The 25073-nt window shown below is 41.9% G+C and overlaps 1 long non-coding RNA gene across 1 annotated transcript in view; it reads right to left on the bottom strand.

Annotated features, from left to right (window-relative positions):
• LOC108500754 overlaps positions 1 to 23382 on the bottom strand; it is a 125971-nt gene extending 102589 nt beyond the window's left edge. Inside the window, exon 1 of the long non-coding RNA XR_001875983.1 lies at positions 23317 to 23382. This is a non-coding gene — a long non-coding RNA (uncharacterized LOC108500754). The remainder of the gene's footprint in view (positions 1 to 23316) is intronic.
• Between the last annotated feature and the right edge of the window lie 1691 nt (positions 23383 to 25073).

Raw genomic sequence — 25073 nt, 5'->3', positions numbered from 1 at the left:
AGAGAGACAGCACACAGGGAACCTTGCATACAGGCTGGATGCAGTCCTTATTCCTCTGTGGAGCACTTGGGGTGCTAGCACTAAAGCCCGCTCCCATCACCAGTCCCAGAACACCTCCTGGACCTGGTCTGGAGTCTCTCACCACACTTGTACCTTGCTTGGCGCTGCAGGGGACAGGCTGCCCCTTCTCAGGGCCAAGGCACAAGCACCCATTTCCAGCAGTGGGTCTCTCCCTCCCTCAACAGCTGCACACTCCCACCTAACATGCTATCTAATGCATAGGGATGCCTTAAAATGGCACAGGTCTTTCCTCCAGGTCCAGCATCAAAAGTAGCTACCTACAAGTAGCTACTTATCAGCTGTTCCAGCCCACATCCACACCTGTGAGCTCAGCCCTCTTCTCTCACCCTTCCCAAAGCCTTCAAGGGAGCAGCTAAGACAACTTGGAGCACAGATATCCCCCACACCACATACAGCTCCACAGCTATTATATGCCAAATGGAAAGAGTCCCCCTCCCTCTGCTTGGCCAGGAGCATCCGTCAGTGAAGGCAAGCAGTTGCCACAAAGGAAGGCAGCCTGGACTGAGGGGAAGAGGTGTCAGAGATGCTCACTGCCTCTGTGAGGAGGGATCCCTATGAGCTGGGGCATCTGGCCCCAGTATCTAGGTTGGCCCACAACACATCCTTTTGGACTACTTGATACTACTGGGTGCCCAAGCAGAAAAAGACACCCACATCCATCTGTGCCTAAGCAGTCAGCTTCTGCTGTAGCAGTCAGTCTTTGCTCTCGAAAAGAGTGTGGAAAATGGGGATTTAAAACCCACTACAACTGTGTCTGGAATGGGAGCAGGGATGGTGGCTAGTCCCGCACTGGCTTTTCACCTGGTAGCATTGCCGTGTGTGACAAAGCACACACAGCCTTGTTCAGTGATGCCAACCCAAGAGTCAAGCGCTGGTCCCTACTCCACGAAGAGGCTCCACTTCCCATAGGCTCACAGAGAATGGCTCCCTCATCACATGCTTTGCTGATCCTGCTCCAATCTGGAACAATTGCTTCTTCATGTCTGACTTAATTTTATCTCTAAGTAAGAGAAAGGAAGATTTGAAACTGCTATTAGCCATGGAAAATTATGATTTTTTTTTACTTTTTTAAATCTAAGAGCAGGGTTTTCTTTTCCATGAGCTGCTTCCTTCTAAAAGAATTTTTATTCCAATTATTCAGACACCTGCTGGTGTCCCAGCAGCCCCCTGGCAGCAGGGAACCCTCTCGGGCTGAGCAGCCGAAAGAAACAAAGCCCAGAACAATGTTGTACAGGGAAACAGTACACACACCAGCAAGCCGGAGAGCACAGCAGCAAATGTGTTATTAGTCTGACATCACAAGGGTCTGCTTGTTTGTTTGCTTTACGCTTTTAAATCCCAATGCTCTCTCTTGCCATGCCACATGTTGAATTTTTCTTGATTAAGTTGAGACTTTTATTATGCGGTGTCCCCAGAAGAATTACAGAGGGGAAGGAGAAAACCCAACTGCATATGGCAAAGGCAGTGAGGTAGATACTGAATTCTTCCAGCTTGAGAAGACAGGTAGTACAAATAAAGTTCTTTTGTACCTGCTTTAAGACATAGCATGTACCAGCCCATCTCAGCAAATATACCTCGGGAAAAGCCAAAAGCAGGATCAGAGATGCACAGCAAGGAAAATTTTAGAGCTGCCAGTGCAAGTTTCTTCAGATGCAATGTGTTTGTACAATACCGAGCACCAGGAAATGTCAATTCTGACTGTTTAGTAGAAATAATAATAATAATTTCTTCATTGTTAATTATTGATATTATTACAGGCCTCTCCAAGTCTGTAGCTGTAAAAACAATACCGGCCACCAAAACCATCCAACTCCCCTCTACTCCCCTCTACTCATTGTGCAATGAATGGGACTGACCCTCTTGGCCAGATCATTTGGGCTACATCTTTCAGCCTCATTTCCCTCCTTCCAGGAAGTGCTGTGTTTTGCAAGAGATAGACCAGCATCAAAGCCACTATGGCAGGATTTCCTCACTTGGAAATAGGCTTCAAGCAGACCTGTAAACTCTGTTGAAGTTTGCTTTCTAGTGCCAGAGCAGCACAAAACAGCTCTAGCATCTGGCCTCAGGGGCTCAATCAGTTCTGTATGAATACTCATATGATGCAGTTATCACCAGCAAAGCTCAGAGCTAAGCGCCTTGCTACCAAGTCTCATGGCTTTGATTTAAGGAGCTCCCAGTAATCTGGGATGCTACAATTAACATATTTAATAGAGCGACTAATGGGAAAGAAAAAGAGGAGAAACCTGAAAACTGCAGTTTATAGTGACGGTAGGGTGAGAAAGGAACAAAAACAAAAAGTTTCAAACTATAAAAAAGGGCACATGGAAGCTGATTAGTTTCTCCCTTTTATTCTGCACAACATAAGGAAGAAAAAAAAAGAATCATGGGATTTAATTAATAGTCAGTAATCTCAGACAGATAAATTTATCTTTTCAGAGATAATGTGTGAGATTTAAACATTTACTTTAGGACACTTTGACAAATCTGCTCATCAAAAGGCAGATGATCTGTACTTTCTAGACACCAAATCTTTCCAAAATGTCTCACACAGTGGCACACAAATAATACAGACTTATTTTAAATACACACCTCTGTTCCCTCCCTGCAGGAGATTACAAACCATGCAGCTGGGTTATTAAAAGAGTTAGACAGCAACTAAGGGTTCAATAAAGGCATCTGCAGTTGTTCCAGGTAAGAAAATAGCAATGAAATTAATCTAGTTTATAAACAGGATATAAAGAAAAGTAGAAACCCCTAGTTAAGAACAGACAATGTTATTGTAATTATGATGAATAAAACAAAGCTCTTCTGGTCAGCTGGGGATTTACTGCATTGATCTAGCTTGGAAACCAAGATCAGCTTCAGCTGGCTTGGAGAAGGAGCCAACAGTTCATCTGATCAATGGCCAGGTAATAATAATGTATTACATACCATAATGCTGAGTTACAGTTATACACTGCTGTAACAATTGCCAGACCAAAACTCTAGCGAGATAGCTGTGTGACTAAATACATATTTATCTTTTACAGTGCCTTTTACATGGTTCTTTAATTATCTCCAAACCAAGTACTCTAAACCCAAGAAATAGTTTCAAATTATATTCAAATGGGTATCTAAACAACCTTAGTTCTGCCTCAGGTTTAATGTATGCAGTATACCATCTAGCACATTCATTTCATATTTTATTATAGCCAGTAAACATAAAATTATTTCAAAGTCACTGTAGCAATAATGGTGCCATATTAGATAAAATTACTCTTTGAACAAGGTCTTCCAGCTTTCCAATATCATGTCTCATTTTATCTCCCATTGGAGAGCAAAGGCAAGCTGTCCTTAGAGAAGAGGTTAAGCCACGTTCAAATGACAAAGAGAAGCAGTGGTCGTTTTTGCTTAAAGCACTCTGGAGTTTTATTCCTTCTAGAAACAATAGAGAAGGGATGTTGAGAGATGGCAAGCCTTTAAGGAATTTCCTCCAGCAGAACATGATTTTTCAGTGTTGGCAAGAAACTATATTTAGCAAATAATGACCCAAAATGGAAGATGATCATATTTCTTTAACAATGTAACCTACAGACAAGAGGTTTATTCCATCATTAAAATAGGTCCAACTTTAGGTGCTTAGAGAATCTGTTTATAATCAAAGTAGTTAATGGATTTACTTGTAAACTTGGACAATACATGAACTATTTAAAGGGTATGGGTAACACTCATCTGAGCTCACTGCAGCACTCTAAGACTTAGGCACTTGGATCAGCTGGGTATCTGGACTCCCTCATGGAGGGCAGAAAAAGCAGCTCAGCAGCAGGGAGGTGGGACTGGGTAGGGCTCTCGCTCTCCAAACATGTCCAGTGTCCATATGCACACCTGTTTTTTAGCAACATTAGATGAATCCCATCCCTATTAAGAGTGGATTATGCTGTTTCCAGTCCCTTGGCAGTAGTGTTGGCCAAGAACTTTTCAGCCCCAACCCCACCACTCTCGCTCGTCTCTGCCACCTCACTTTCCTTTGCACCAAATCAGCTACCAAAGAGCAACAAAATTATCTGGTTCTAAAGAAGCACTTTTTTCTTATTATCAACCTGTTTTTCTATTGACTTCCTGTGATACTTTTTTTTCTTAGTCATCTCATTTTCACCAGTCCTTGACACACCAGCAGTGGAACAGGCACAGCAGTGGAAGCAGAAGATCCCTGTGTAGGGGCAGAGGGAGGTGGGAGAGGGTATATTGGGTACATTGATGAAGGATTGATAACATGGAGCTGCACCCTAATTTTCAAGAGGACATTTACACAAAACAGAGGCTATATGCAGTACTCAACACTGCCTAAATTACAGACCCACAGCATTGTCTTCACAGTGGGAGTAATTTAATCAGCCTCCTTTTTCAGTGTCCCCTTATCCCTCATCTTCAACTACTATTTGCCTGAAAGGCGGAGCACAAAGATTCCTTGTCCAATTGACTAGCAGTGAGATGAGCTGCCACAATACTCTGACATCCTGTGCACAATTCGTGTCTTCCACCTGCTCTTTTTCACTTTTAAAGGCACACCATCCCTGGGCATCTCCCACAAGCCTTCATCAGATTGCCCCTAAAAGTCTAGGGGCCAGGATATCCACCTTCTTTAGCATTTCTGCATTGCTGCCTTGCTCTATTGCACATTACTCAGCTTGGATTCACGCTGTCTACCAGGCCAGAGAAGCAGACCTTCCTCCACCCCCTATCAGTCCCCTACCTGGATCAGACAGCTCTCCTGCAGCTGTGTGTGGTCTTGTCCCATACAGTTTTATCCTAAAAATTTAGTAGAAAAGCAAAATACCTCTTTGATACCCCACTGTTAACTTCAATAGAGTGACTCCAGGGATGAGCTGAGTACACTTGAAGAGGAAAAATTTAAGCAAAATAGAAAATAAATAAATAATTTCTCTACAGATATTTAGACACACACATACACATATGGTGAAATTTTACAACTTAATTTGCTTGTGAATGGCACTGAACCGATTCAGTGTGGTTGCTACAGTACAACTGTCCCCTAAGCAGTAACTCAGTGCACAGAGAATTACATTCATTTGTGCATCGACATTCCTGAGTTAAGATACTTCTTTATTCCAAAGATTGTTGATTAGCCCCCTTTCAAACTCAGTATCCGCTGTCTGTGCCTTACATGAATCATGTTCAGCACAGGACATTGCTGACACTCTATCACAAACAACCTAGGAATAAAAAGATCGGCATTTCAGTTTATTTTTCCTGCATCTTGTTAAAAAACATATTAGGAATTTTGAAGAAACCTAATGCATAAATACATATTTTGTCTGATTCAATAACATATACAATTCAAATGACACTGCATTAGAAAATCAAGGGGCTGCTGTTATTCACCAACACATTAAGTACGAGCAAATTATTTCCTTACCTTGACATTATTCAGAGGGCCAAATCAGAAAATGATGCCACATCACTTAACTGCCTGCCCCATCTTCTCCCCAACAAGCAACCAGAAAGCTACTCACCACTCAAACACAAAATGCTATTTCTTTAATCTTATCAATCATCACCTCTTCTGAGTCGTGAGGACAATTGGTATTAGCAATCTCAGCCCTTCTCAGACAGTTGGAAGTTTGCATGTCTTAACTGATGTGCCTAATTAGATACAGCAGTGATTCAGCCTTCAGCTGCGGTTCTGTGGTGTTGCTTCCAGTGAGCATCAGCATGCTTCCCATCACCCTGTGACTGAGGTCTTTACTCTTCATCACAATCGCTGTTATCTGTCAGAAGTGATACCAGACTGGTTTCCAAAGAATACCGATCCTTCCTTTATTTCTATGGAAGTACTTTTACTGGAAGAAGCAAACTGTCTTTTACTGAATGTTATTCCGGTGAAAGATAATAACCAGGAAATCTTGGCATCTTCCAGCCCCGGATAGAAAAGTCTGCTGAGCTTTCCAGGGGTGTCACAGAGAAACACTTTGGCACATCATTCAGCCTCCATGCTGGCTCACTCTGCTTAGTGAAATGGAAAGCTCTATCTCAGTGGTTGTAGGTTTGTGAATTCTTACCTGTCATGAATTGGATGATACCTTTTTTTTTTTATTAGGTGGAATGACTTTCAGTATGTAGCACTGTGAACTAGAGATGAACTGCTGTTCTGGAGGGGAAAGATCTGTATGTCATTAACCTCATCAACCTCTGTTGACATAATAGAGAACGTAAGCAAAGAAACGTATCCCAAAGAATGAAAAAAAGTCAGTGTTTTCTTAGGCTTTATCCTTAGCAGATTAGAACAGCCAGAATATCCGTCAAGGCTTCAAAAGTGTGAAAGCTATGGTAGATAACACGTATTTCCAGATTTAAAATTACAACAGTCCACAGCTAAAAATCTAGGTGCCTCGTCTTCAGCTGGGGTAAAAAAGCACAGTTCTGTTGAAATTAGATGACACCTACTTATATCAGCCAACGATATTGCTCCTAAATATCAAAGCCTATGATCACTTCTGCTTACTTGCCAATTGCTACATTTAGTGCTCTGTTTTCCATTGCAACAGTAGACCCTGAAGGGAGCTAGAAAATCCAACTCTTTATCAGTGATGTTTTCAACTCTAATAGGAGATGTACAAGGCCCTGAACTCAGCTCTTTGTGAATAAAAAGGCTTTTAATTCATCTTTAAGGAAACAATTAGAGATCATCCAGAGCATATAAATTAATCTGATTTTCCTTTTCCTCTACCAAGGCTATTATATATCTCTTTTCTTTTTCTTCCAGGTTGGCTTCTATTTTCTCTCAGGTACGACTGAAGTTTCCTAAGGCAATGAACTGAAAAAGAATCTGCAACATCTGGAGTTATCAGCACTTCTGCCAAATAAAATGAACGCATCTGAAGAGGGACATTTCTCAGAATAAAAATGGAAGTGATGACTAATAAGGAAATGCAATTTACTAAAAATATCTCATTTAGCCTTTTCTTAAATATAGCAGTCTTGTAAGTCTTCTTGACCACCTAAAAGTCTTGCTTGGATCATTCAACAGTAAAATTTGTCAAGAAAGAACACGTTTGGCAGCTCTGTATGTTGTTTGGAGGTGAATGCAAGTTTACAGATCATTTGATAGTGTCTTATAAACCAGAGGCTTTACACTTGAGTTAACTTCCATCAACTCCTTTTTACTCAACATAGAGAAACTGGCAAAATAGGATTCATCACACATTTAAACAGCTCAGCTGAACTGCACTCTAAAGGCAGCAGATGCTCTCCTTCACCTGAAAAAGAAGCTCAGGACAACTAGCTGAGCCACGACATCTATATCTGTAAATATCTTAAGTTTAAGAACTATGAGGGTCATCTCCCAAAACTGTCTTGCAGAATCATTCCCCCTTGCATTCCTCCTTATCTTAGCTTCTCCTTCTTGTAACTGTCACCCTCTGGGAAAGGAGGGGACAATCATCAATGGACAAGAGAGGTTTTGTCTTCTTTTTTAAGAACTTTTCTTAAGGGTCCTCAATGAAGAGGTGATATGAGAATAAGCATTTATCTGTTACTTAGCTTTATTCACCTTAGCGTTCTTGTCCCTTACTCTTAGTCCTTGTCCCTTACTCCAAGCCCTTACTGTTAGTCCTTCTTCCCATCCTGTTTCTTCTTGTCCCACCTTAAATCTCATTGTCTAGGAGCACTCCTTATTCAAATCCCTCCAAAAAATCATTCCTGCCCACTTGGCTACATTAATCCTGACCTAATGTGCTCACAGCTCTGCCAAATAGTTACTAGAACCAACCTAGTGCGCACCTTCCTTAAACAGCAGTTATGGAATCTTATCATGTACAAATGGTCTTGTCCAGAGTTTCACTTACAGGCTAACCATAAGTACCTGGGTGAGACACCTAGGGTAGGTTAGTAGTCACTTGAGTCAATGAAGCAATAGTCCCCTCCAGAGGGACTCTCAGATCCTATGCACTTTTACACATCCCATGAAGACACCCGTTTCTTTCACTAGTTGTATAGAAGTAGACCTGAGTGGCAATATTCCTTATTTTAGGTTATCCATGAAGTGCTAAAAGATTGGTAGGGTGAATCTGAGCTTATATCATTTCCTTTTATAGGAATACATCTTAACATTTCTTTTAATACTTGGAAATAATGAATACAAGCAACTACCAAGGCACAGAACTTTTAGTTGCCTCAGGGCACTCTATCTTCTCTGAAGCTTATTCTCACCCTAAGTTTAGTGATTCTTCAGCTGCTATTGATGTTAAGATGAGTGCTGCATCTGACAAAATAAGGCCTGTTAACACTTCTGATGGACCTCACTGATGAACAATGCAAAGAAAGAAAAAAATGTAACAATGGAAGGAAAAGGGAAATAAAAACAGGCTGCATACCTTTACTAAAAGCCTCTAATATTCTACTTCTACTACAAAGCCAAGGGATGTTGCAAATCTGGATACACTCTCTGGAGTGCAATTTTCTTCTCTTTGTTGCTGCTGATGAAAACAACAGGTCTGTCCTCTCTTGGCCTTCAATACAAACAGGAAAGGGATTCAACACAGCATGAAACTGAGAGCAGTGCCTGAGATGGTCCTCTTCTGCTAACAGGGTGCTTTGGGAAAGGTCATTCCCAGAGGCACAAGGGGTTCAGAGTGAGGTGGCAGGTCTTGGGGACAAGCCAAGGTCACTCTTTGGCAGCACAGCCCTGCATGAGCAATGCAGAGCACACATCGGGAGCTGCCCTATCCCATAGCAAATCTCTAATCAGAAAGAAGACAAGCTTGACAACTTTCCTCTTTGATTTTTTGTCATCTGAGGAATGCATGAGGAAATCACATGAGCCGTTCAGCCTTACTCGCATAAACTTAGAGAAGAATGTGGCTTGAATTCTATAGCCTTTTCTTATCATTAGTATTTTTCCTTCAAATCTCTGTATTTTATTGGGCTCACAGAACAACAGCAAGGGCTGTCCTGCAGCTAATTTGAGGCCTGCCAATTCCCTGTGACTGCAAACAAAATCTGCAGCTTACTGGATAAAGTGTCTTCTTTGTATTTCAAAAATAGTCAGCACAAATCCAATTAAAAATGTTTCTTTTCTTTCAAATATTTTATTGTTCTGAGCATTTCTGTGTAAGCAGGGAACCCTGGATTACAGTCCTCTCCAGGGGATCCTAAATGTTTATACAAATCACAGTAGGCAGCATTACAACACTTCCAACTTTTGCCACATGCACTTTGTCTAAACTTGAACTTGGTCAGAAATCTGTCACACTGCAAACTGTAAAAAAGAGAAATGAAAGGAAACTGTCTTATTTTTGTTCCTTTTGAGGATGTAATTCTATTAACAGTTCTGTACGTCTTTTCCTCATCAATTTAATTACAGATTAATTAATTCTTAGCAGTTTTCTAAAGCCCAGCAAAATATCATCTGACCCAAAACATTTCACAGCAGGGAAAAAAGCCAAGTTAGATAAAGAGAAAATCCATCCTTTGGAAAAAAAACGGTGTTTAGAAGAACAGGCAAGGGTAGAAAAAGTTCAGCTCTCCCTTTTCCGCAGCAAACACATGTCGCTGAATGTCTCACTCATTTACATTTCACTTCTTTCCATTTCTGCACATCATGCCCCTGACTGAGCTTTACTACAGACTGCTGATGCTATATCCAAGGTCTTCTTGTTTTACGCTTTCAGTGCTTGAGGATGCCCTCATCAAAATGGTTGAGATACAGCCACAGCCATGGCTTTGCTGTTGGTGTTGTCCCACAGCCATGGACCTCTTTTCAAACAGGCGCACAAAGTCTGAACGTGCTTGGAGCTGCAACCCTGATGATCTAGTTTGTCTCAGAGGCCAAGTCAATGTGGTGAGAAATAAAGGGGTCTACATTAGAAATGCTCAAGCTCTGGAAAAGGTTCCAATTATTGTTGCCTGAGATAATTCCAGGAAGGGGTTGAGTTTGCACCCTCTTCTGTGAGTTTGTGTTTTGCTTCTGCCAGAGGGTTGTGACTGCCATCTGCTTACATTTATGTTTTTATAGAGCCTTTTATCACAGGGCTCCCAAAGCACTTTACACACTTACACCTTGATTCTCTGTTGTAACAGGAGGTGAGTTTAAATTAAAATAATGTGCAGGTCGTAAGCTAGGAATTGGGCTTTAGAGCCTCCTTTTTCACCTCTCAAGTGGGGTTATTACAAAGTAAGTACAAAAAGCCAGAGACAGGCATTTCAAGCCACAGTCTGAAAATCAAGATATTTTTGAGATTGGAGAAAACAGAAAGACTTAGAAAAAAGGAAGCTATGTTTTGCATGCATAGCTGATAAATCTCACAGTGTAAAGGAGAAGCATATCTATGCCTTTGGTAATTGATGTGCTTGCCATGAAGAAAACAAAGCACAACTCAAAAAAGCACTCATCTCTTTGTCCTTAGATACAGTTATGGATGGATGACTACTGCATGTAACAGGGAAGCCCAAAGAAAGGAGAAGTCTCCTTTCTGCAAAGGAGCTGCCCCATTTCAGAGAGGGGGAGCTGATGTTCTCAGCTATTGCAGGTCCCAGTGGCAGGCCAGGAAAGGCATAAGATGTGACATGTCCCTTCTGTACATACAGCGGGGCATGAGTGACATTGCCATGATGGCCTCCCAGGGAAGGGGACAGAGGCCAAAGCAGCGCAGGAAGCTGAATGCAGGAAGCACAAGAGCAGAGGACAGGAGTTTGTCTTTGGAAGTGCTTCCACAGGGTTAGCAAGTTAATTAGTTGCACAGCACGGGCCCAGACACTGTGCCATGAAGCTTTTTTTATTAAATCTGCTTATTTCTGGACCCTCTGTTGCTAGTTCAACTGCCACTGGCCAGGCCAATCAGAGAGAGCACGTTGCTCCTCTGGGCACAGGTGGACACCCACACAGCCAACACTTGCAGCTGAGCCAGCCACCTTGGGCTCCTTTACTGATAATGCAGAGAAAGGTTTTCCTTAGGGAAACACTTCTTCTCTTCCTGAGGAAAATAGGACAAATTATTTGCACCCAAGAAGTGTTTGTTTCACTCCACTCTGAAGTCAGGAGAAAGGACATTTCTCACACCCTTTGCCCTGCAGAATAGGCCAGTGAATCCTCTCTAGCAGCGCAGTTGCAAAAAAAAACATTTTTTTCAACACAAAGTCTTAAAAACAGAAAATTAATTTAAAACCCTGTGAAAATTAGAACTGGTCACATACAACTGGGTCTTCAAGACACACAGCCTTACATGCAGATGCTCACCACTAAGAAGCATAAGTAATTGGTTTACACCATGGCACACTAACTTGACTTCCCAGATCAAAGCACTTGATCCAGAGGGAAAGACTGAGAGGTTAAAAAAGGGATGAGAATAAGGTGAGAAGGCATGGGGTAAAGGACCAGGAGAGGCAGGGAGAGCAGTGGAAAAATAGCATCAGAGACTGAAGGAAAAAAAGCAGAAGCTGCAACACTAGAGACCTGGTTCATTCATGACCCCTTCTCTTTCCTCTCCAAGTTAAATCTTTTCCCCATCCTCCCTTACCCTCACTTCTGTTCTCCCATGGCTCACTTTTTGCACCCATTGCAGCTCAGCTCACTCTTTCACCTGCACAGACTCATCACCACCCACAGAAAAATCCTCCAAATATCAACCTGGGGTGCATTCTGGAGCAAAGGGGGAGCCTGAAATAGCTCCTGCTGACACCCTGTTGTTGTAGATAAATAACTCGGCACTCACTGGAGCTGGAACTGGAGTCCAAGTCCTCTGGCAGTTTTATGAAACTCTAGCTATTCCTTGCCTCTGCTTTTCAAAAAGTACACAAAATGAAGTGGCTTGTTCTGGGGCAAATGACACAATGGTGCTAAACTGCATGATTTGTTTGTTTGTTTCATCCCAGGAGGGGAGGAGGAGGGAAGGAATGTATATTTGATCTGATCCAAACCATTTTTTGTTGTTGTTTCTGCTAAACTCTTAAAAAAAAAAAAATCAATGGTTTGAACTGCCCTACACAAAAGAATTTTGAGGGAAAAGAGAGATACTATACTCCATTTTTCTCTCAAGACTCGTTTGACCCTCTGACACCTCAGCCTGGGAGGAACTTGCTTATGAAACCCAGCGTTCAGAATAAATTTAAAAAATAGCCCAAGCTGCCCCACATTCAGGAGGAAAGCTGTTTATTTTCTGTCTTCTCCTGCAGTGCCTGTGTGCTTGTGTCAGAGCATGCTCTGAATTGCCCACTGACCTACATTCCCTGGGACATGAAGCCATGCCTCCCTGCTCCAGGGCTCACCAGCACCCCTTGCCCTGGCCCTGCACTCCCTCTCCAGTGTTGCACCAGCTCTACCAGCAACACTATGCATAAGTGGATAATGTCTCGGCCCACGGAAGCATACTTTTAAATGGATAGCCAGCCAAGTGTATATTAATTAAACTTAAAAGTTCTATTTATTGCCAAACACAGGGGGATTACACAGACAACAAGTGGTGGAAAGTACTCCAAAATGTTCTCACCCCTTTAATTACTGTGCTATAGTTAGCCCAGAGAGTTGATGTATAATCAGCGCTTCTGTACGCACTGTTTACAGCAGGCACTCAGGAGAAGCAAACTTACTTGGTGGCCTCTGACCAGCTGCCACATTTGGAGGGGCAGGAGGAACACAGAAGGCACTGAAGGTACTGAAGGGCCCTTTACTTTATCTCCTCCCCACAGAGCTGCTCGCCTCCAGCCTCTGCTGTGCTCACCAGTCCTGGGGGTGCCGCTGCCAGCCCGTGCCCTCCCCTCAGCAGTGCTTTCAGTCCACGGACCAAATCTCCCACAGCACCCAATGTGTAGCTCTCCCAAAGCTGCCATCATGGAAGTTAATTACCATTGCACCACGCTTTGCTGCTGGCAGTTTTTAGAGCTGGGCATCTTAGGAATTTGAATTTATTTTATGCCATGGTGTTCCACGTGCTTACAGCTCATGCATTTCACAGGTGAGATGAGCAGCCAAGCAAAGAAGTCAGGAAGATCTAGACTCCCAAGAGGCTGATCCTGTTCCCCTGAGTCTGTCACTGGAACCAACCTCTTGAATTCAGAGAGATTAGTGCTAGACCCAGCAATGTAATGCCACTGAGTTCCTCTCAGAGCAGCTTACAAGCCCTCACCAAAAGTATATCTTCTTTCTTGAAAATGAAGATGAAAAATCAGCAAAATATGGTAAAAAATTAATAGCCCAGTTTGAAATAGCCCTGCTCTCACTCACACATAGAACTCCACAGAGTTAATAGCACTGACCTCCGTGCTCCTCTGTTTCCCTATCTCCCAGCAGTGCCTCACAAGCAGTAGCATATTGCTGTCTGCTACTCGACTGCCTTCAGCACTGGCAGCTCATTTTGCTTTCCTGAATCCTCAAACCCCCAGTTCATTTCCAGGTGTTTTCATTGCAATAGCATGAAAAAGAAGACATATGCACTGATTAGCAAGCGAGCAAAAGGAAAACCTTTAATCCTCTTGCATTTTCACAACTGATTGCAATCCAAACAACAACATGCATTTTCCATGTGACCCTGGTCTATGTTTCAAGAGTCATATCCACACCCAAGTGAAAAAATTTCCCCATCTGGACAACCTGAACAATACAAGGAACAGTGGAAAAATAAAGTCACGGTGTATGGGAAACAGTGGAGTAAATCACATTTTAGCACCACAGAAAGAAGAGATTCAGCAGCTTTCCCATTCCACAAATAGAATAACACCAAAGCCTTTTGAAGATAATCTGGTTAGAAATTTTCTGATCAAAAAATAGCAATTCATTCCTTCCCAAATTGTTGCTGCTTTCCCAAACTCAGACGACATCTCAACTCTCTGGGAACCTCACTCAAGTTTTTGGAGGTCAGCCTTAGAATCTGGGATTCCTGTTCAGCACTTAGGGTCTCCTTCCCTGCAGAGCTGCCCTGAAGCCAGGAGTTTCAGGAGCTGCCAGCAAAGGCTCACTGTCAGGGCTTCATTCCACTGTCCTCTCTGTTCCACTGAGCAGGTGCAGAGCCTGCGGAGCTGCCAGAAATTTCTTCAGTCTTTCTTTGGATTGCTTGCTTTAAAATACATCACATTTCAAAACAATGGCATTTCTTTCAAACTGAAATCCCAAATTTTAGCCAGCTTTGCAGTTAGTGTCTGTATTGATAATCTCTGGGTCAAAAGGCAACGTTTGTAAGCATCCAAATTACTTTGGGACATATCAAAAGTTCCCTAAACTTAATAGGTGGCAGATCAGCAAACTGAACAAAACCAAATTAAACTGATGTTCATATGTATGCATGCATGTGCATGTACTGCCTCACAAACTGACAGTAAATGTTCCCTGTCATAGGACCAACATTGCATAAGTGGTATTAACATGTAGAACTACTTTGTGTCTGCATCTGGCACAGCTTTTCCTGGACAGATGACTCACATTCATTCTGCCCTTAACTGCTGAGTCTTTTGAAGCAAATTCTTGTACTAGTCTTTCTTTCTGTAATGAGCAAAAAATTATTTTCATTGTATATGGCGGTGTGCTTCTACATATCCCGCTGCCAGGTGTTGCTGTGAACCAGGTGGCAGTCCATCCTGCTCTGAGTCTTGACTATTTCACAGGCTTGCTAGGACTGTGTCATGAAGGTACTTTGAGAAGTGAAGGAAGAAAGGTATTTTGCTTTTTCCTTAGAGACCAGCAAACACAAGTGCTGGCCCAAAGAGTTGCTATATATGTGAGTGGTGATATACTAAATGTACTCACTTGTCTCAGAATTGTCTGCTGGTGGTAACAGTAGATGTTGCCAGCCTCAGGGTGTGAAGATACAGATAGCCCCAGAAGACCTTCTTCAGACACTTATCAAGATTTTCGCTCCCTGGGCTATATGCCTGGCCAATATACCAAAAACACCAGAGGGGCTCTTTATACCACATGCAAGCCTTTTCCCAGGCACAGTCCTGAGACATGTAGACCTCCATGCTGAGCTCAGCTCTTCTGTCCATCCCTGTGGTCTTGCTCAGGCATATGCACATGGCCTCTAGGTCTGCAGGCCTCCTATTTCTCCAGTAATCACTGCTCCTCCTGGTGTCTGGTTCCTACACACCCATTCCTGGACTTTTGTGTCATTTCTGTGCTACTGCATCAGCAATGGCACAGGAGCCAGCTCCTTGCAGAGCCAACCCCAAACCCTGGATGTTCATCAGGCCGTTACAGCAGTGTCACCAACTGGACGCTGAGTAGGGCAACTCATGAGTCACATAGCACCCAGAGGTGATCCAGGAGTTCCTGTGTGAGTGGTGTGCACTCTACAACCCAAATAAATAAAAATTCTTGTATAAATGTAACACACTTATGCTGACACTGATTTGCAGGTAAAATAGCAAAAGCACAGCTCTGCTTCTTTTATAAGATTGAGGGTTGGCTTGAGATACAAATAAATAGCTGTTTTATTTCTTGCTTCACCCTTAGGACCAATGCTCACTGATATTGATATTTAAAGAAGCACTTTCTTCAGCATGGCTACAATCCAGGGTATGTGGTGGTCTTTTTTTTCCCTGTGCTGGTTTCAAACGAGATGTAGGTGTCTAGGTGGGTGGGTTGAGTGACATATTAGTGAGGAAGCTTCCTCCCCATTCAGAGCTACATGGAGAAGTCAGAAAGGCATCGTTTGAAAAAGTGACAGGCAGATCATGTTGGACTATTGCTGATGAAAAAGAGTTTAAATCCATCAAGAATTTTGAATTTGGAAGTGCATTGCTACAGAGAGCGGGGTGAAGTGAACTTCACTAACCTCTATAAATATTATCTGTCTTTTAATTTCAGATTTGTTCCTCGAAAAGCCTTTCAAAATGCACGCTGTCTAATTTCAGCTCCTGGCATCCAATCAAACTAGCTATCTAACAACAAGGAGCAGAGGAACTCTGTCCTTCATCTCCATTTAGAAGTAAAAGATTCCCCCTTCTCCCCTGCCCAACCCCCCAGCCTGGCTCTGAAGGTCTTCCAATTATCTCCTTTACCTGCCACATTAAAAAGTAAAACATATGAGTTTCCAGAGATACAGAGTCTGAGGACAAGCCACTGTGGCAAAGCCATGACATTAGAACAGATGGAAAACTTCTCGGGAACAAAATGTGCACAAAAAAATGGGTTCTGGCTTTGAAGTGTATATTCACGGTGGGTGCTTTCATGTCTTTTGAAAAGCCCTAGCTCAAATATGACCTACTTAGGCAACATTCTTATTTATGTCTCCAACTAAGGAGCTGTATATTTAGCAAATGAGAGGAAATCATCCCCCTGTCATGTTTATAGATTGGAGCAAACTTTGCTGTTTAATTCTTCAACAGATTTGTCTCCATAAAAGTGGATGTAATTTAAACACTGTTAAAAAAATCAATAAATTCCAGAAACTTGGGATAAATGGAATCATAATTTTAAATATATATATATATTATATATGTACAGACATACATACAGAGAAAGAAAGAGAGAACATTTATTCAGTAGACTGCAGTTAAACCATATTTATTTAACTGGTTCCAGAGTAATGGATAAGGCTGATCAAAGGTGGAGAGAGAATCATAAGACTTTGCCATTTTAATTGATGCTAAATGCTAACTATTGTGTAAGATAATGAGGAACACAGGAAATCTTAACTCTTCATGGACTAGGTAGGTTTATCTGGACTAAAATGAAAAGAGATTAAAACAGATTCTTCTGTTCAAGAAATTGAAGCTGAAAGGCATCTCAGAAGGACATCTAGTTTGTCTCCCAAAGGCAAGATGAATGAGACCCATGTTATTCTGGACTGAAATCTGTCTAACCCCCAAGGATGGTTGTTTGGTAAGCTTCCGAGCAGGCTATTTTCTGGTTTTGCAGTTATCACTAGTAGAAGGATCTTGGCTAAGAGACATCCAAGCTATGTCTCTCACTGAGGTTACAGCCCATTACCCCCAGTCCCAGTAGACAAAGAGGACAGATTATTTCTTTCTGCTTTTCAGTAACCTTTCGAGATTTATCATGTTCCTTCTTTCTTCTTTAGATTTGGCAACCCTAGTTTGTTTAGTCTTCTCTCATGGATCATGTTCCTAGTTGATCAAAAGTGCTTCACCCTACTGAGTCACATCTCACCTATAACCTCCTCTGAGATGATCCAGTCCAGAACCCAGATCCTTCTCTTCAAGACAGCTGCTTTGCCAGTCATTTACTCTCCTTGCATTAATGTCATTGAGTGTTCCCACTACAACAGAAGAGAGTCTTGCAACTGTCCACACCACAGTCTGTACAGGCCAGTCATCCAACTTCTCCAGGTTACTTTGCATTCCGAACCTGTTTTCTACCTGGCCCACATCCCATCCCAGCCTGCAAAGCAAAGAAGAACCCTCTGTTTTCCACCTTCACACCTCACACTCTGGCCCAGCACAGATCCCAAAGAATGTCTTTCAAAATCTCCTTGCGGTTCCACAGGTAACCATTAGTAACTGCTCTCTGACTACAGCTTGCCAGGCAGCTGTAGGACAGGACAGTTCCTTCTTGTCCTGGTTTCTCCATGTCTTATGACTGTGTCTTGTAAAACAGTATCAAAAACCTTATTAAAATAAAGACTTGTGCTTTTTTCCTTTCTACAAGGTCTGTTGCTTTGTCTCACAAGGAAAAGAGATTGGTTACAGGTGATTTACTCCTGACAAACACCTGCTAGATGTCCTGCTCATACCCTCATTACCTTCAAGGTGTTTGTGATCTGTTGCTTGATTGTTCGTTCCATGTATTGGCAAGTCTCACTTGACTAGAAATCCCCAGATTCAGCTTTTTTTCCTTGTTATGGATAGACACTATCTCTGCTCTTCTTCCACCCTCCAGAACATCTCTTGTCCTTCATGACATCTGGGGATAAGCACTAAACTTTCTGGAATTGTTTCAGTCAGTTCTCTGGTTCTCTCTACCCCAGGTTGAATTTCATGAGACCCAATAAATTAAAAAAAAATTGTTTATCTCAGTATTTTCTAATCTCATTTTTCCTCACTGTAGCCTGAACTACTATCTCCTAGTCACTGGCTGTATTAAGCCTCCAATCATAGCTGAGCTTCTTAACCGAACACTGATTCAGAAGTTGATAATATGATTTATTTCAGATAACACTTTATTTTGGGGGAATATTCTAGTCTTTCACAACCTTCAAGTTATTTCTTAGCTACCTGATGCTCAATGGCCCTCTTAATCTCCTAAATGGGAAGGAGTGCTTGGCATCTTACAAAACCGAGCCCCTAGCTGAGGTTCAGACTTTGACAGAAATGAGGTATTTGAAAACAACTGTGATTTTTCCTGATCAAAGCTGATTTGAAAATACTCTAAGAATACTTATCTTCTTGATGTTCCAGCTAAATGTAGAAGGGTTGTGGTGTGCAGAAATGGAAGTACAGCTTCAAAACCCTGTCCACGTTGTCAGTGAGAGTTCCAAACCTTTATTCTGCAACTCAACAGTCTGGCCTACCTTAAACTGCTTAATTCTCCCACCTCACCTTCCCAAGTCATATTTATATGTGTCTCTTTTTTAGAGAACACCTACAAATCCACTGATGAAATTTAAAAATCCAAAAGGAACACTCTCCCTCAAAATGGATTAAAACAGTGTCAGCTCCCTTGAAGTTAATGAATGAATACTATTCCTTAGAGCTGTTTTTATTCCTTCTGATACCCTAAATGATGCTGAATCAGAAAGGGTGAAGTAACTGAAATCCAGATATGTTAGTTTCTGCTCCATTAGGAAAAGGAAAAATCAATTTGGCAAAACATAAAAAAAGAAAATCAATAGGAAAAGAAATTTTATTTTCACTTGAGAACTAAAAATATATTACAAACAATGGTGAGTGAAAATTATTCATTGATTTGTATAACACCTTTTACAAGCCCAAAAAGTGCTCCAAAGAATTATAGATTATTTAAATCTAAGGATCACTTACCACCAAAATGCACCTATCTCTAGGGTGGAATGCAGCTGCTACAAAATCGTACTAGCAAACACTACACCACAGCTTTAGGGCACAAATGCTTTATCAAAAGATGCATCAAGGGAAGTTGAAAATGCAGAACTGGAATATGAAATGCAGGCTGGAATATGACCACACTGCAACTATATTGATTTCAGTTTAAACTTAAACTCACAGAAGATAGGTCTGTCAGCCCATTAAACAAACTCTGGCTCACAAAGTCCCTAAAATGCTCTATGTCACAAGCTGGGATAACATGCCAGAGGATGGGTCAGTTTGTGTTTGCCCTATTCCTTCTGCTCTTTCCCTGGTCACTATCAGAAACCCGATGGCACCAGTCTAGATGGACCTTAGCTCTGACCTAGCATAGCTGTTCTCAGGTCCTGAGCTCACATGCGGGGCCATGAGGCACCGCTGCACTGCAGCCAGCGCACCCTCGCATCTGTTGGCTCAGCAGCAGGGCAGCCATCTCTGGCAGAAGGGCAGGTGGTGCAGCCGACAAGGCAGCCTTTTGTACTCTCCGGCATGAATCACCATACTCATCCGGAGGCACTCTAAATCCTCAATGTTAAGCACACATTAAGTTGTTTCAGGATATGGGCCGCATTTATAGCACTGTCATTAGTAGCAAGGGCTTGCACTGCATAAAATTACACAAAGTACCTTTTGTACCTCGAGATGTACTTAGCAAGCAAACTCCTAGGGGCAGGGAATGTGCAGTCTTCTGTTTCTCTAAAGCACCTTATTCAATTACGGCAATATAAAAATGATTTATAACAATCTATTAAAAATACAACTCAAGTGACTTATCACTCCTGGGGTCCTGGGAATATACTGTAGGATTTGCCCTTTAATTGTAAATCAAATCTAGTGGCCAGTACCTCATGTTTTAGAGAAAGATGAAAACTATTGATACACCTCACCACTTGCAAGTGCAGCATGTCTTAGGTGATACAATCTTGGGTCATCAGCCAAAACATGACGAGGGGGAAGCAGAAATATAGACGAAAGTGGCAGAAATTTCTGCTCCCTACAGTCTGTAACCCAATCAGTTCTTCCACTGATCAGGAAGCCTCCATCATTCCAAGGGCTGCTGCAGGGCAGGTGGGCAGGCACAATGAAAACACTTGCCATCACTGCCATGGTGTTCCTTTCTGCCCAGGGTGTTTCTTTCTCCCTCAGCTTTCTCTGGAAAAGCTTTTTGGGAAGATGAAAGTCCAAAATAGCAGCAAGACAGAGTAAACACCTTGCCTAAAAGGCCACAAGCTGGGCTGGAAAGAGATTCACAAAGCATCTTGCACCCACAGTCCTAGGCAATCTGCATTACACCAGGTGACCCAGAGCCCTGGGGACAGCTGAAGCTATGTGTGGGCTAGAAGCACAGCACCTATTTCGTCGCACCCAGTTCAATAACCCAAGTCTACCTGTTCCTGCGCTGAGGAAGACTAAGGATATGCAATAAGAAAATCTCGAATTAGAAACCTGACCCCTCTCTTCTGTCCTCCGAATAGCCAAAAGTCTATTGTGCAAAATAGTCTGCATCAACATCAAAATAGATGTCACGTGCACCAGAGGCATGTGCCACATCTGATAAAATACTTCTAATTCTGACCATTAGCAGACGTGGATGGAAACTATTTGCACTCTGGAACTGCCTATTATTGGCAAAGTGTGTTGATAAAGCTGTATTCATAGCAAAGCCCAGGCCAGGAACTGACCTATTTGGTCAATAAACTCTTTCCTCTGCTTTTTCTGACAGTGATATCTAGCAGCTCTTTTTATAAGTTGATATAGCTGTACCTTGAAAACAATATCGGAGCAGATGAGGGAGGTTTACTCTTTCCTACAAAGCCACTGGAGTTATCATGCAGCATGAGGTAGAAATCCATAATGCACAGCTAATCAGAGATGCCCTCACCTGCTAAAACTAGCCAAGAACTTGATACTTAAGAAAAAAGATTTAATTTTAATGTAATATTGAATAGAATTGATATATATATCCACATATGGAAAATGGCAGAGGCTGTAGGAATACTAAATTCTTCTTTGCTTTCACACTTTCTACCAACACAGTTCTACCAACCCTCAGCTTCTCCCTCTCCCACTGCTCCTTCCCCCACTTGGGGTTTGTCCCCATAGTTGGAAGAACTCTTAAAATCTTCCATTCTTAAGGAAGATTCAAACATAAAGGCCACTACTAGTACAGAATAATTTTCTTTTGCTGTAAAATCAATACATTGCTTCCTATTGGTTTCCTTGCCCAGTTCCCTAAGGATTAGCAGAACACCAGTGACACGTGATGCTCTTCCCCTACTTGGATTTCTCCGTAAGATTCCTTTGTAGACACTCTATCACCTAATACTGGCTCACACTATACTTTTCCCCAGTAACGTCACTCTCTCTTCCAAAAAGCTGTATTTTTTCAAAGAGCTTTGTCTCTTGGAAAAAAACTATTCTTTGGTTATATTTGGCTGAAGCCGGCCAACCAGTTCAAAAGTCACTGAAAAGACAGCTACACACCTCACCTCACCCACAGTGCAACACAGAAGCCTCATTTTCTAAGGAAATGAGGCTAAAAAACAGTGAACCCAGAATCTTCTGTTCTCTCATTCTCTCATCTAACGTTCATCTTTGTTACAACCTCCTTCTGACAGGAATTGCCTTTATCTGTATTTTGTAAAGCTTTGAGCATACTGCCAGCACTTTAGTAGTAAAATACCATAGAAAACCATATATCTGAATATTATTATGCAGAAAATATGTGCATGTTCACACAGACAGCAGATATATAAAAATATTGAATATGTAATTTAAGGCGGTATTTGTGTTTAAGTATGTAGGTCAAACATAGGGCAAAGTTTTTTCTATTACCCACAAAACCTACATGTACACTGGACCAAAAGAAAGCACATAAACTTCTTTAATTCTGGATGCTAAAAGATGCAAGTTCTAACTAGCGTTTGGATGGGTGATTTCCCCAGGGAACCCCAGGTGTTCTGGGCACGAGCCAAGCAGTTATTGCTGAGCACTGGGGTTGAGGTTCACCTCACCTAACCTTAGCCATCTGTCTCCCTGCAGAGACTCGGGCACCTCCAGAGGGTGATACCTGGGAGGATGGAATGAATCAACCTGCCTGAGTCTCACCGCTGACCTTAGAGGTGGCCCAAACTACTCACTCAGATAACCGTGTAATTTTTGAATAACTACAGTTAAGTGAGATGAATGCCAAACTTGGTGAATATTAGCCTGCAAAAAACAAGCGAGCAGGAGGATTCCATATCACAGCTGAATGGAAACAAGAAAGAGCAAACCATAAATCCTAAATTCTCAGCTTCTACACAGAAGCAAGAACTGGTTTATAATACCTGGAAACTTCCGCAACTGCATGAAGAGGTCTTCATAAGAAATAAATAAATACTTCTAAGGCAACTTACAGTAGCATTTTAAATATATTTATTGACAATGAAACTTTGAAGTATTCTCCTTATAGCTTTTAGTTACTGGAAAATGGCGATTGTTGACAGCAAATGGCAGAAGGGTAATTTCTACTTTGGTTCTGATTTGGGTAACTTCCCTTTAACCACCACAAAAATCAGAATGACGATGAAGAGGGGAAAAGAAACCAAACAGATCCGCATAACCTGAGCTGGACTCTGCAGAAGGTTCTAATTGCTCTGCTTTCCCTACATTTCAGGCACAAAGGGTAACACGCACAACCCACTGGGCAGTGGGTTTAAAAATTGCTAGTTGTCCACTCATTTCTGCAGTTGAATTTGTTGGCCTTACAGTAATTCTATTGGCTTTGAAGTTCTACTTCCCATTAGTGCTATCAACCATGAGATATTGTTAGAGGGTTTTTTCGGGCTTTTTTTTCCGCCTTCACTGGATGGAACACAGCTTATCCCCATGTCCATTAAATATACATTTGAACAGCATTTCCACCTGCACTTTGTCACCTTGGGTTCTCAAGAGGTGTACCTCCACTTGGCTCTGAGCTCAAGGGCGCCCTTGATATCAGTCTGAGAGTGCCAACAGGCATGCTAATGCCCATTTGAAATAGCTTTTCCTTTGCCTCAGATGTTTTCATGCACTCAACAAATAAAAAGTCTGCTTCACTCTGTCTGCAGTGCTGTAGGACGACCTCACCTCATTCTGTCAGTGAGCTGCAGTTGCTTTCAGGCTCCTTCTAGACTTTGCTTTCCTTCCTGGAGTGCGTTGTGTCCCCCCCCTCCACTTAAAGATCCAAGTTAGCGAAAGGCTCTGAGTGTATTGATTTAAGCTTACCTTCTTGAAGGCACTCACCCCACTGCTGTTAATACTGTATTTCTTTTCAAAATGTCCACATTCCCTGGAAAATTAGAAACACCCTGTAATTATGAGCTGCTTCTGAACACGAAAGAACACAACTGCAAAGAGGGAACAAAAAGCTGAATTTTCTGCAAATAAAACTTTGGCAGTGAAGATAATTTGTTCTTCTGCTGTCAGTAAGAGGTGTCTATATGGGTCACTGAAGAGGTTCTTTACTGGGAATAAGTTAAATTCAGCATCTACCATCTTGTCCTGTGGGTGAAGCATGCTATCTCAAATACGCAATACAGCCCAAACTGGGTGTAATCTTTTTTAAACTTTCTTTTTTTATGAATCACTTCCAAGTCTTAGGGGTAGGACATCATGACAGCCAGTTCCTCAACAAAGAACTGACATGAGAACAAAAGCTATTCCTGAAGAGTTCTCAAAATAAAAGTGAGACAGATGAGTGAGGAAAAGTTGCATGGGTGTTTCTTCAAACAAGAACATGGTCAGGAAAGAAGTAGCAGAAAATATAGATTCACTAAAGCTGAACTGCCTCACAAAATTCTCAGTTCTACAGAAATGTGCATTAGGGAAAAAACATTGTGAATATATCAGGTTTGGACACCTTGAGAGCTAACAGTCTCAGTGTTTCATCTGAAAATGACTTCGCATTTTTAATATATTTCTATATTTTACATTCTAGTACTGTATTGAATAACAAAATCAGCCCAGTTGATTCGGAGTGAATCCTTCCTAGAACCTTCCTCTTGCAGGAGGAATTTTAAACTTTGGGACTTTCATTCTAAATTGAAGCCAAAGTAAATTTCAAAATCTTGAAATTCTTTGGAAAATGGAATTTCCATTCATTGCCCAATACTGCTTTAAACCTCAAACCTTTGTCAACAGCTAAATTGAGCTTTGGGAGAAGATGCTCGCGTCTTTCTGAAAAATGGTTCCTGCCCAGCTTCCCTTTCCAGTGGCATCTGGTAAGGGCTGCCTTGTTGTAAATCTAGACAAAACCTGCTAAGCAGTTGTCCTGAAAAACTACGAATAGTTAAGTACTTGGCCACATTCTGGACCCTGGGCAATTTCTTTCCATATAATTATTTCTGCTGTTGTCATTAGCTCTGGCACTCTCACTATTTATTACCATAGGTATTTCGAGACTCATAAAAATGTGATCTTACTCAAGGCTTAAGCAACACGTGAAATAAATCAGCAGCACTGAACATTGGCTGACACTGGATGAAACCTGGCTGGGAACAGCTGGATTGCTCTCTTGACTAAATATTTACAAAAACCATGATTATATCACTGAGTGACACCAGTGTGAATATAACAATTTATCAATCATCATGTTTAACTGAAATCCCTGCAGGAGGGGATGCATTCTCACTTAACAATAAATATCTACTGTATGCTAATTAAGTGACTTATTTTGCAGCTAACATTACTTCAGGGATATTTGGGCTTTTTAACTACCCATTTCCTAAGCACTGATTACTTCAGAGGCACAGAAAACACAGAGTTCACCTGGGCTGTCCCTTGCATCAGTAACACCACTGGAATTACTCGGGGCACACATTGGAGCAAGAGCAAGGCCGAACCAACACACGGAATTTGCTTTCCATGCTCCCTCCACAGTTCACCTGCCTGCTACAGGGTACCCATGGGTAGCAAGTACCACAACAGCCACCCTGCCATGCCCTCCACTGCCACAGAACCTGCTTCCCACCAGCACCAGCCAC

This window comes from Lepidothrix coronata, unplaced genomic scaffold, assembly GCF_001604755.1.
Source record: "Lepidothrix coronata isolate B3197 unplaced genomic scaffold, Lepidothrix_coronata-1.0 Scaffold94, whole genome shotgun sequence".
In the NCBI taxonomy this organism is placed as follows: domain Eukaryota; kingdom Metazoa; phylum Chordata; class Aves; order Passeriformes; family Pipridae; genus Lepidothrix; species Lepidothrix coronata.
The sequence above is the reverse complement of the archived record's forward strand: the minus strand, read 5'-3'. Positions and strand labels throughout refer to the sequence as shown.